At 39.1% G+C, this 13,509-nt stretch overlaps 1 protein-coding gene across 3 annotated transcripts in view; it reads right to left on the reverse strand.

The window, feature by feature from the left end:
- LOC121383965 (E3 ubiquitin-protein ligase MIB2-like) overlaps positions 1–13,509 on the reverse strand; it is a 166,767-nt gene that overhangs the window by 53,493 nt on the left and 99,765 nt on the right. The window contains exon 1 of one of the 3 annotated variants that reach the window (XM_041514083.1): positions 5,010–5,102. The exons of the other annotated variants lie outside the window; for them this stretch is intronic. The gene's annotated coding sequence lies outside the window, so the exon portion shown is untranslated. Of the gene's footprint in view, positions 1–5,009; positions 5,103–13,509 lie in introns of those variants that run through there. 3 annotated transcript variants of the gene reach the window in all.

The raw sequence follows: 13,509 nt of genomic DNA on the forward strand, positions 1-13,509 counted from the left end.
CATGGTGTGTAAAGGCGGCTCTGCGAAACTGGATTCGAGTTGTTACACCCAGCTTACCCCGGCTATGTTCTCCCAAGACTATACAGGTTTGGACAGTCTGATCCATATCTTATCCCCGGAGACATGGTATGATGTTAAAAGGGGCACGTGTTGTAAGGCTTAAGCATACTGACATACTTAATCACGCTGTCACAGGATATAGTTACTCTGAATACATACACGCAGTGAAAAAAGAATTGATATGAGGTTCATTAATTACAGGAAATATCAAAATTGAAATTAGGTGTGACAGTGAGGAAAATACCAGAAGTTATGATAGAACAGTCTCAGAAAACACCATGGCTGAATTTAGCTTGTATAACATACCAGATTACGGTCATTACGTTTGAACCCTACCAGATCACTCTGACACACGTGGTTTAAGTAAACCCGTTGTTTTCAAATTATATAGAAGAATTGTTTAATTTTGTAAGTAGCAAATTTCAATGAAATAAATCACATTCCAGGGAAATCTGAATATAGCATTGTTAGTATATTAGTATATCGAGAATACTGTGATAAGAGCTTATTTTTTGTGTGAAATCATCTTGAAAAGTGGTTAAGAATACATCTAATTTTCTGAAAGCATGTTTTTCATATTCCTCAGCCCTCAAGACATATGCCTTGATACCAAAACCACATCAATATGTGAAACATTGGCAGAGATATAGCTTTTTTTAATATAGTGGCAGCCATCTTGAAAAATGGCCACCATGCGAAACGGATGCAGGTTTGAATGTGTCTTAATACGATTTCATGATCCCCATATCATAATAATAAGTTTAGCCATGTGAACTAACGTTACACTGCCCGTACCAGTACGCCCCTATTTAGGTGGCCCTGCAGGGCTACTACTGTGCTAGACCAGGGAGGGGTTTTAAATCACACTTTATTTGGCAAGAATAAGGGGGTGGGATTTAGCTCAGTTGGTAGAGCGCTCGCCTGAGGTTCTTGCATTGCAGGATTGAACTTCCTCGGTAGACCTGACTACATTGGACGTTTTGCGTTCCAACCCATGACCCATGGCTGCTATACCAAAGGTCATGGTATGCACTGTCCTTTCTACTTTTGGAGTGACGGCAGCTAGATTCTCCTCTTAGTTTGCTTTATGGCCCCATAATAACCGTAATACAATGTGCTGAGTGCGTCGTTAAATACATAAATATTCTTCTTCATCGCAAGAATAATGTTAAAATGAAAACAGTGTAAACGAAGTACATCGTATGGTATAACATTATTTTACTTTTGCAGTTCCACAGAAGATTAAATGTGCAGTCCTTGCCTTTTGAAAAACAAAGGCGAGTGAAAAATCGCACACCTCAAAACGCTCAGGCGAGTGAAAAATCGCACTCATCAAAATGCTAAGGCGAGTGAAAACCAAGCATTTATTAATTTATGAAGTAATTGGTGCATGTAAATGCAGAGACATATGTTCCAAAAATGAGCAAATAAACCAATAATGTTTTCTCCTAATTTTATGTTATTTGGTTCATTAGTGTAGTCTGACTTCTTTTGCCTTTCAGGAATGGAGTTATAGTTTATTAAAAAGTTTCAGGAATAGTACTATAGAAATATAACTATGACATGTATACACTGATGCAGACCATTTGATTTTTTAATTACAATATGTACTATTCAGATAATTTGATGCACACATTTATATATATACCTTTTCAGTGTTAGATGGTTTGATAAACGTGCAGCTAAACGTATATAGAAATCAACTTGTCTTGAATTGCATTATTATGTACAGCGAACATGATTAGGATAGTTGGGATGGGAAAAACCCACTGGTTCCGAGGAGGTGGTTCATGAACTACGACCCAAGCATCACAGGTGTGCACTACCGACTCATATTATTAAAACATTTTTATTAAATAACTCGTGAAACGTAGGCCTACAATTACTTCAATTGATAGTGTTAGTTGGGACATTGGCATTCACGTGGCATTTTTAATTTAACAATTATGCAACCAGTCTCCTTCCCTCAACATTTTGTAACACTTCATTTGATCTACCGCTACAAGTTACGGACGGCTCTGACGGCGTTACGTCATTGATCTAGAACGGCCCCAATATTGTTTATAACAAAATATACAAACTCTAAAAAAATCTGTCATTACAAAGGATTTTATTCCAAAAGTAGGATGCCATAATAAATACATATAATAAAAAAAACCCATAATTTTAGACATGCGTCAATGCGTAATAAGTTGTCAAGTTGACCAGCGTGTGCGTGCAGAATTTCAAGAGTAAAAATAATCTGACCCCGGTAGCTCTAATTGGTCAATATGTAACAGAGTATGGCGCATCAAATCATGTTCCAGTCACATGGTCTGTGACTTTCTAATGACCATTTATTACTGTTACTATAGTATGTATGTACATATATACATGTACATATCTAAATAGCATCTGCATATGCATTAATCTCTGGCTGAAATTTTTATTTTTTATTTTTTATTTTTTTGTAAAGTCTGTCTAAATTTAATTTTTTGTTTTTGTTTTTGTTTTGTTTTTAAAACAAAGTATAAAATTACACGATTGCCATTTTCGGGACCTGAAGTAAGCTTTGTAGGCTAACAGTTATTAACTAATCGAGACAATTTTACCGACTAATTTCAATCCCTTTTCTCTTTTTGTCAAACAGTATACATGAGTTATCCTTATCAGACGTTGTGACCTATTACCTTACAAAAGTGGACTGTTTCTAATTAATAATAAATTAAATAGGCAAAGAAGTTTTGATCGGATTGGTACGTCTTCGAAAATGTCTATTAAACCTGTGTTTTCTGATTTGTATAGCAAAGATAAGTACCAGTCATATATTAAAATCTTGCATGGACGCTACTGTTCTCGTAACATTTGTTTCTGGTATTATTAAACGGATCTTTCTATCAGCTACATAAGATAAATAGTGGCAATCAAAATACAAAATTACTACGTGCGTTATTTTTCACACTCGCCAGACTGAAATTACGTGCGCTGAACGAGCGCGATCGCACCCGCGCACCTTAAAAGGCAAGGTCTGATGTGCCTAACTCAACATTGATTGAAATCACACTGCCTAAGCCACTGATTGCAAAATACCTAAGTCAAAATATTTGATTTGAAAATGCCTAAGTCACGTAGGGATCAGCGCATGGAAGTGTTTAAAAATATCACTATACTCTGACCAAAAGATGTGAAATTTATTGTAGTTCAGCTCATTCAAATGTTTCAAATGAGTTGATTTTGTTAATTAAAATGTTTTTGTTTTTTTATCTCTCCTGTGAAATTGTTAAAAATGAGTTAGGCATTCTGGTTATGAGAGTGACATTATCTTCATTTAAAAAAGCAATAAAACCCGATGTCCCATGCGTTGTGCCATACTATTCATTTGGTAATAGAAGAGAAAATGTATTACATACCAAGTTAAGACACAGGTGTAGTGATTTGAAAGCAGACTTATATCGAGTTGGTCTTAGCACCGATTCCTCATGCAGTTGTGGGAATAATTTTGAAAACAATTATCATTTTTTCTGTGAATGCATTTTATATGAAAGGCAAAGACGCACTCTCTGGAATTCATTGCAAAGATTTCAGCCAATAGATTTACAACTAGTTATAAATGGTAAAAATGCTCTAAGTGAAGAAGACAACAAAGAAATATTTTTTCATGTACATTAGTATATAAATGAAACAAAACGTTTCCCTTAAGTAGTAAATAAAGTATGGATCTTTAAAATTATTACTATTTATTTATTTTATTGCTATTATTATTATTTGTGTAGCCATTATGTAATCATTGCGATGTCTTGTCTGTGTTTTCTTTTATCAAACCTGCTGTCTATCGAACACATAGAAAACTTTATTGCGTCTTTTTTTTCTGTTTCCTTTATTTTTACTGACGCCATATAACCGTAAATAAAATGTGTTGAGTGCGTCATTAAATAAAACATTTCCTTCCTTCCTTCCTTTATTCTTTCTTTTTTCAATAATATTTATTTCTGTTCATATTTAAATTGCAAAAAATATATTACTGTCGTAACGTATGCATTTTGGAGAAAGTCTAGTAAGTTGTGTAACTTTTGCCTAATCCATTTGTTCTTTAAAAATCTGTAAAATATGTTTCAATCAAAACCAGGCTGGAATCTTTTCTCTTTTTTTAGCGAGTTTCCTTGCCTCAATGTAATTTTTCCGGCTAACTTTTGTCGACAAGTTTTTTTCCGTGACTCATTTGACGGCCATTCTGCAGAATGCCACGGTTGTTCACGTTTAGTCTCCACCAGTCCAAGCCTGTACTAGCAGCACTGGAAGATTGACCGCCCAACTCTAAGAAGAAATATGAAGCAGGGTCGACCCTAGCCCGAGTACTCCGACTGTAAGAGAGCTAGACGGACATTTGGACATAAATACGCTCTCTACTAGGTCGACCCCTACTACTCTTTTCTAGACTTAATTTGTTTTATATTGATACCATCTCGTATCCTCCGGAGCCGAGCCCGTCCGCACCACTATAGCAACGATGACGACTGGACTATACCCTACTAGTATACTGGCTAGAACGAGAAATAGCCCAAATGGGCCCACCGATGGGTACCGATCCCAAACCGACCTCGCATAAAGCGAACGCTTTACCACTGGTCTACGTCCTGCTCTAAAATTAATGAAATTATTACTCCCTTGGAATTATAAAAATTGAACAGGATTATTTTTGACGTTCACAAATAAAGCGTATAATATAACTATAGCACCCCTCCCCCCCCCCCCCCCCCCCCCGAATTACTGTTTGGGGATACCTGTGTTCTATATATGTTTCCTAAAATGCTGAAACTAACATATTGCGACATAAGTAAGGAAATACACAACTGACTCAAGTCCATCATGGCTGCCGGATGTGTCGTTGCATGCACATGTAGACTCGAGTATTTCTAATCTTAACAATGAATAAACACATAATACATGTACGTTATAAATAACAGTTATACCTTCTTGTCAGACGTAGATGTATTGACGTTTACAACGAGTTACCAATATAAATAGATTTGTTTCACCCGCAACATTTATATACTATACTTTTCAAGAAATAGCGTTACTGGAAAACCCCAACCAAAAATAGCTCATTAATGCTGGGTTATTTTAAGCTTTGGCCAAGTATCGCGTTAAACACAATGGGAGTTCAGCTATTGTCACCTTGTATTACTGTTACAACAGACCGAAGAGAACGAGCAGTAGGAGAAGGCGTTCCAAGGCGTCTCGGGGGGGGGGGGGGGGGGGGGGGGGGGGGGGGGGGGGAACCAAACCCGGCGGTTCAAAGAAGAAGTCGAGACCAGTAGGGGCGGTGGGGGGGGGGGGGGCAAAACCGGCTGCCGGCGGCGGTCCCTTCTGCTTCGCCGCCCCCCACTACTCTGAAGCAGCAGACACCAGGAGCGGCAAGGGGGGGGGGGGGGGGGCTAAGCTGTCAGCTCAACTGGCAGTGGCGGACCCTCCCTCTGCAGCACCAGCGCCGATGGAGACATGACATGTCAAAGTGTCGTCAGCTCCAACCAGCCCACCGGCGTCTCCATGGGCCGATTTGATATGTCTGGGTTTCGAAACACCGGGTTATATCAAAACCTAAGTTTAACACTGGTTTACGTAAAACTCTGAAAAACCTGACCAAGACATGCACTCGTGGTGTATTTCACATGTGTGTGTTTTAAACGTGTTTACAAAACCACGCTTTTTACATGGGTTACCCGCATATTTGGAAAGGGACATAAGCGAGGAATAGAAAGAAAGAAATGTTTTATTTAACGACGCACTCAACACATTTTAGTTACGGTTATATGGCGTCAGACATATGGTTAAGGACCACACAGATTTTGAGAGGAAACCCGCTGTCGCCACTACATGGGCTACTCTTCCGATTAACGGCAAGGGATCTTTTATTTGCGCTTCCCACAGGCAGGATAGCACAAACCATGGCCTTTGTTGAACCAGTTATGGATCACTGGTCGGTGCAAGTGGTTTACACCTACCCACTGAGCCTTGCGGAGCACTCACTCAGAGTTTGGAGTCGGTATCTCAATTGAAAATCCCATGGCTCGACTGGGATCCGAACCCAGTACCTACCAGCCTGTAGACCGATGGCCTGCCACGACGCCATCGAGGCCGGTTTATAAGACGTTTATTGCTTTGATACCGGTGGTAACCGATCAACTTTCATTACTAGTACTTCCTGTTTTCGTGCAGTTCATACACCATGAAGAAAATGTTTATTTTTACTAATTTAATAAATAACTATATTTATTACCCCCAGTGATCACTCATAACAGGGAAAATATTTTCCGTATTTTCCCATTGAGAAATATTATGCAGTGTTGTGACCTACACTATTACTGGATGATTTGACGCTTACAAACCAATGACTTTGTCGGTACTAAATATAACATTATCGCGATTTGGCAAACACACAGAATGACGTCATGTACTTTAATGAGTTTGCGTTCACGACTGTTTTAATATTAAATTGATAACAAAATGTCATTTTAAAGCAAATCATTATTTATATTTTTAGCAGAATAACGATAATTTTGTTTTTAAAAATTATCTGTAAACATGATTAAAATGCAAAGTGATAGCAATACCCAGAAGAGTGTGTAAAGTGGTTTACATTGTTTCTATAGCCTACATGTACGTGCATGTGCGCCTAAAATAAAGGCGTTTAGAGAAAACATAGCTGGGGTAATAAATAGAATAGCAAACTCAGTACCAGTTATTATCAATGTATGTCCCGAGTGAAATACTTTTCATTTGTCACTCGCTAAAGCTGGCGACAACTAAAAATGATTTGATTCGGGACATAAGTTTGATAATAACTAGTATCTCGTTTATTATTCTCTATATATATCAGGCGAAATGTTGTTCATTCGCCACGAACATGGTGAAGGGGTGGATCTAATTATACAGTCATGCTAAAAAACCCCAGGCAAAAGGACATCTTGTCTAAAGAGGGAGGGGGTTCAAACCCACCCTACCACCACCCTGTATTCGTTTCTGTACAATGGCGTAGACAGGATTTTGTAGGGGGGGGGGCACCTGGCAGCCAAGTAAACAATGTACGCCCCTGATCACCCCTAATTTCACCGGGATTGGGGGGGGGGATGACTCCCCCCCCCCCCGGGGCTACGCTACTGTTTCTGTAGTGGCTTCAAATGATCTCTAAAATACGGTCACATATCATGGCTCTGCAATACTGACGATACTGACGATTTTGTTGCCGAAATTATCCATGAAGAAAAGTTACTTTGAGCAAACCCAGCGAAAAACCACCTCAAGCGCAGGTTTAAACAAGCAATACAATTGTAACCCAGTGTTAAACTAGGATTACTGAAAACCAGACATGTGAAATGCACAATAAACATGACCCAGGGTTTAACCTAGGTTTAAACCATATGTTTCCAAAACCCACCGATAACCTAGACATATGAAATCGGCCCATGAGTTGTTGCGACAGCTGTTGCAGAGGGGGACGCCAAGAAAAGAAAAGTGTCGATTCAGGACCCGTCTCACACCCAAGCCACTACTTGGCAGATCGCTTTGAGACAAGCTTCGTGGACGGTATCGTGTGTTAAGGGGGAGTTCACAGCTACCTCCCAACTGCCAGACCCCTTCATCCCCAAGAGTTGGAGACCAACACCATCTGGTCAGGGGCGGTACCAGTTCCAGTACGTCGAGAAGAGTCGCACCTTCTACTTGACGTCTGAGCGGAACGGGGTGTATCGGCAAGGACTGCTGAAATCAGACATGGATAATCCAATCGTCCATCGGATTATCAGGCTGATACTTCCAGAAGATTACCCAGCCTTACTTCGGGGAGAGTGCTACATTGACCTGCCTCACTTCTTCTCGAGGTTCCAGGCCGATCACCCCAACATCTCGCCATGAGTTCCGCCAAACCTCTCCTAGGACAGGAACCTCCTTTTTGGGGCTTAGTTGGACTTTAAATCTTTTGGCCATGGTTCAAAATTTTATGTTAATTTTTTGTAAACAGTCCGACACACTTTACTTTGGCAGTCCGTCTAAATTGCTTAAATCACCCTAACAACTTTTTGGCCGAGCACTCTAATATTATATTTTGGATTTTAAATTTTATCCAGACATGAGTCGAATGTAGCAGCTCCATTTGGCTCCTTTTGGCTTTAGGTCCCTTGACCTAACTACTAAATTTGTATTCCAAATTCCGCCCACCTTAAAATCATCCCCCCCCCCCCCCCCCCACCCCCGGACCGAACCATATAGATCGGAGTTTAAACTTTTAGACCTCCGTTAAAATTTTTATGTCGTAATTACTTCTTTTTTAATATTATTAAATAGTCCGATTTTTAATTTTTTTTGGACTGTCCTAAAATGCTCCAAATTATATAAACATTCGGCCGAGCGGTCAATTCTTTTTATTTTTGGCTTGTAACTTTTTTTTTTTTTTTTTTTAAATTCTAAATTCTTGTTTACTAATTGCTATTTTCGAAATTCTGCCCATTTTCAACTCTGATCCATTACGTCGATAAGTTCACAAGGTTACTCATAGCATAAAGGAAACATGTTATTCACTAGTACAAAAGTTAAAAGAAAAAACTCGACACCCCTCAGGGGCGGATCCGTGATTTTTAAAAGGGTGGGGTTCAAAAATTATAAAAAGGGCAAATTTGAGTTTGCGAATCGAGCGAGATATCTAGGGGGTATGGGGACATGTACCCCCCCCCCCCCCCCCCCCAATGAAACTTGAAATATAGATGCCTAGAGACGCATTTTCAAGGCAGTATATTGTTATTTTGTTATTGTTCTGTTAACATTTTGTGTTATAAATTGTGTATTTTACCAATAATGTAATATTATTTAATGGGAACGCAATAACTTAGAAAACTCACTTTAATTCGTTGTGAACCGCCGGTGGCGTAGCCTGTGGTTGGATTGTGGACGGTGTGGTCATATTTGCAGTTAAAGAACAAGAAACAAAGTTTTGCGACCCTAACTTGATTGCAGTTATAAAACATAAACAGGGGTTGAATTTTACTTTTTTCATGACAAGGCGATTTTGGCCTTGAGTTTGAGGAAGTATTTGGGGGCACCAAGGCAATTGGAGAGCGCACCAAAGCCAACATATATTTCCTATTTAGACGTTGATCATATGTCGTCACTGGTTAATGATCAAAATTAAAAACAAAAAACATGCTGGCATTGTCTTTGTCTTTGTCTTTAGATTCGTGAAATCAGTAAATGTGAAAGAGGTGTGGGACAGCTTATATAAATGTTTCTTCACAATTAAAGAGGGAAATAGGTTTAGCCAAAATTTTAGCACTAGAATGAAACGATAACAATGACCATATAGCATGCTAAATGATAATGTCATGTAATTAATATCACATTGGTAATAAAAAGATAACTAGCACTATAAAACTTCTAATTATTTATTTTAATATAAAATTAGCAAATTTCATTTTAATTTGGTGACAGGTACATCTTCAGCTAAGATAGGCACACATTTTGACCAGCATGGCCCGCATAATTAGTTCCAGGCCTGTACAACTTAAAAGGTAAGGATGCCAAATACCAGGGGCGGTATTTACCAAACAATTTTAATTTTGGCTTACGTTTTTGACACTTACAAAGAAAAAAACTTAATTTGGTATTTATTAAATGCCTTAGAATAAAACTTTTAAACTAAGTCGTTGTGAAAAACGGCGTTAACATAATCACGTGATAAAATGATTTTTATTTTTATTATATGATTAAACTTGTTTTTAAAAATAATTATTATTAAATTAAGAAACCATATTTTCGAAATTAAATATTTTAATTCCATAATGTTCTAAAATACATCTCAGATGTCCTAACTTTTCACACACCAACCTTCCTATTTCCAGCAGGCCATATTTTATTTCTTAGCAAGACATGTTTCCTTTGATCTGTTATTTTAAAATAAAATGACAGGTCATATTTTACTTCCTTATTTCAAGTCCTGCCTGTGTCAGATTTGACTTGTTTTCAATCAACTAATTATAATGTTCTTTTAGTGTCATCACAGTTAATAATATTACAGTACGTCTATGGTATTATATTTAGGTGGTGTTTAAATTCCAGACTGTGATTAAACGAGATTTGGACTACAGTATTTTAATCTAGAACATTATTAATAATTCTGACTATAGTATGTATTGTAACACAGAGAAACAGCTTTTAAAATAATAATCTGGAATACAATTCAACAAATATTAGCTCGAAAATGGGGAAAACGTTTTTAAAAAATGAAAAACTTTTGCATTACTACCTACAGTACCCTATTTTGTTGTTGGTTTTTCTGTGTGTTTCATGTTGTTGTTTTTCTTCTTTTTTTTCTTTTTTGGGGGGCTGGGTGGGGTGTAGCAGGAACCATTTTTTTTTACGTGGCCTTTGTAGCATTATGACAATTATGATCATCTACTACATTATTATTATTATTAATAATACTATCATTAGCATTTTTCTTACTATACTACTATATGCACAACTGATGCACTTCTAGTATTTAACTTTTATATTCTAATTAATATTTTATGTTGCGAGTACATCCTCAAATTTGGTCAAACACAATAAAGATATTCGGGCAAAATGTAATATTAATATGAGACCTTTTTAATATGAATTCCCATCATTCTAGCAGCAAAATTATTGCGATCTATCTAAAAATGCGTAGTGATTAGTTTGCACCCCATATACAGCTGTTTGGCAGTAATGCTAATATGAATAAATACATAAACAGCCTGCCCCTCTACAAAAATGGAAGTCCGTACGTCTATGGAGGCACTAAGACTACATTTTCTCAAAATTTTCAAACAGGCGTTTAAATTCCTTGGCGGTGGAGTTAGCTACCGAGAGGGCTAACCTGTCAATCGCGTCGTCGCTCGACCGGCCGAGCCTCCACGATGTGTCCCACATCTCTAGAGCGGATACTTTGCGTGGGACCCCTCGGGCGACTTAAAACTCGCAATAAAGACGACACCGTTGTCCTCAACCCCGTCTAAGCGTGCCAGACGTGACACCCAATTCCCTGGAGGTGGCCTATCCTTCACTGTTGAGAAATATGTGAGGGGTGGGGGTGCCACCCCGGGGGAAGGGGATTTTGCAGCCGGTTGATGATGAGAGCCTAGCCCGTGAACTCAGCTTTGACCGTGACCTAGAGGTCAGCAGAATCACTGACCCAACCAGTGATGTTTCTTCGTTACCCAGCCCCACCCGGTCAGAAGTCTGCTATGTTTCTAACGGCTCCGGGGTAGAGAGTGAGAAACCGGACCTCAGTACATTTTCACAATGACTCTGTTTTTGTGGTTACCAAGGGCGAGGTAAGTGCCTCAACCTCAGACTCACCGACGCTCTCGGCCGAGCTACCACCCTCCCCCAGGTCGCCGACGCAACCCCCGGGACCTCCTCTTGGAGAGATGAGGAAGAGAAAGGCGCCTGTAGCTCGGTCGGAACCACCGGAACAGAAGAAGAAGGGAGGTGAGACTAGTAGTGCTAGTTTTAACGATAGCAGGCATTATGCCGTTCCAACCAGGAACCTCTTCGCCGCTCTCAGTGGTGCCTGTTCTCCAACTCCTCTCAACCATTCCAAAATCTACAAAAATGTAACTAGAAAATCTAAATGTGAAGTCCAAAATGTTCCTGTTTTTAGGAGAATTTAATTTGGCAACTTTGACCCCACTCCCTACGGGTTGGAATTTTTACAGCATACCATTTCGGACATGCAAGCAAACTCAAATTCAGGGACGTTCAAAACGTCTGTCTTTTTCTACTCTAGGCTTTCAAACGGACAGTCTTTCATTCGAACGCACTGTGACGCCCCTTTTGGTGCCCTGGGATCAATTCTGAACATTAGGCCCCACCCTGATAGTGGCGATGAGGTTGCGGTTGTATTTAAGGAGTGTAGCTCTGAGCCCACCGACAGTGATAATAATAATTTATCTAATAAATTATCAATTGATAGTTATATCGAAACGTTTGGACCCAGCCCTAGCCAGAGCTTGGCCTTGGCAGGGTTCATACATGAAACATTTAACAAAACACTTAGCCCCCCGTCTCAAGGCCACTGCCATTGTTGACAGTCGAAACTTTAGGTGTTGAACATCTTCATAAATCAAGGCTAATATTCGTTCCTCGTATTCAGCCTTGATACATGTAGTCAAGATTACTGATATCCACCACTAGCGCCCTCTATTGGAAGACAATTTGTAACACCGATTATGTTCCTTACACCATGACATCGCTGACCAATCACAGCATCGGTAACATGTGACAATCTTGAAAGCAATATCAAAAATTAACCGGCGGACGCTGAACCTGCTATCTTTGTTTACAATAACAAGGGAATCTATAAGGAGCGTTGCGATTCGTTGCAATCAGATCTCATCGCATCCAATGAAATTTAAGCATTTTGTGGCACGATTTCTTGATGACATGTATCAAGGCTGAATACGAGGAACGAATATTAGCCTTGATTTATGAAGATGGGTGTTGAGATGATATGTAGGTAACTACTTTAACGTACTCATATACCACTAGGGTTTCGAACACGCCCATCCAGAGTCCGACCTCCGATAAGATCAGTTCCATTGGCCGAATACATCCCAGTAGAAAACTTCATTTCGCTGTCAAAAACAACGAAATGAAGGATCCCCAAGTCGAGCACACGAACGCACGTGCAATGTGCACAAGCGAAACAAACACGTCTTACCGCTTTGAGCTCTAGACTGGGAGTGTGTTGAGATGGGGATTCAGATAGCGAAAACACCGATTAGTCCTGGCTCTGAGGGGTAGTTCGCGTACATTTTTCTTTTAGAGAGTTAACTTAAATTTTCTTGTTCTATACGCCAAGGCCTTCAGAAAAAGTTTGGGTAACACTTCTCAGCAGAGCACATTTTATGATTTTCGGTTGGCCGCCAAAAGGCTAAAATGACGATATTGGAGTTTCATGCAATAAATAATTATTTGTCACCCATGTATGATTCATTTTGATTTATGTCATTTGTTTGGGTGTTACTGACTATATTTTAGCATCATTCACATCATTCATTGCCATAAACCTGGGTTAGGGATACAAAGTGACCTTATTTTATATATTTTTACTCGGAAATCACTTTTGATTTGAAAGTAGCTCAAAGTCTAATGGTTTCTCAGTCAACCAATACTGTAAGCAGAGTTCCACAGGTTGGCCACAAGTTTCTTCATCAAATGCTCAGAGCAATACAGGTTTCAGTTAGATACTTTGGGTTACTGGGTGATACCCATGGGACCCATTGTATCCCTACCCCCTAAAATAAACATGTTTAGGGCATTTCGTCAAATGACCATATCTCCTAAAGTAAGTGCCATAAGAAGTTAATCTTTGTGTCTATAAATATGTTTTTAGCCCCAAAGAATTGATTGGTATCATTACTGTGATTTTTTGGAGTTGACCTACTTAGCATAATTCCA

The sequence above is a fragment of the Gigantopelta aegis genome, chromosome 10 (genome assembly GCF_016097555.1).
Source record: "Gigantopelta aegis isolate Gae_Host chromosome 10, Gae_host_genome, whole genome shotgun sequence".
In the NCBI taxonomy this organism is placed as follows: Eukaryota; Metazoa; Mollusca; class Gastropoda; order Neomphalida; family Peltospiridae; genus Gigantopelta; species Gigantopelta aegis.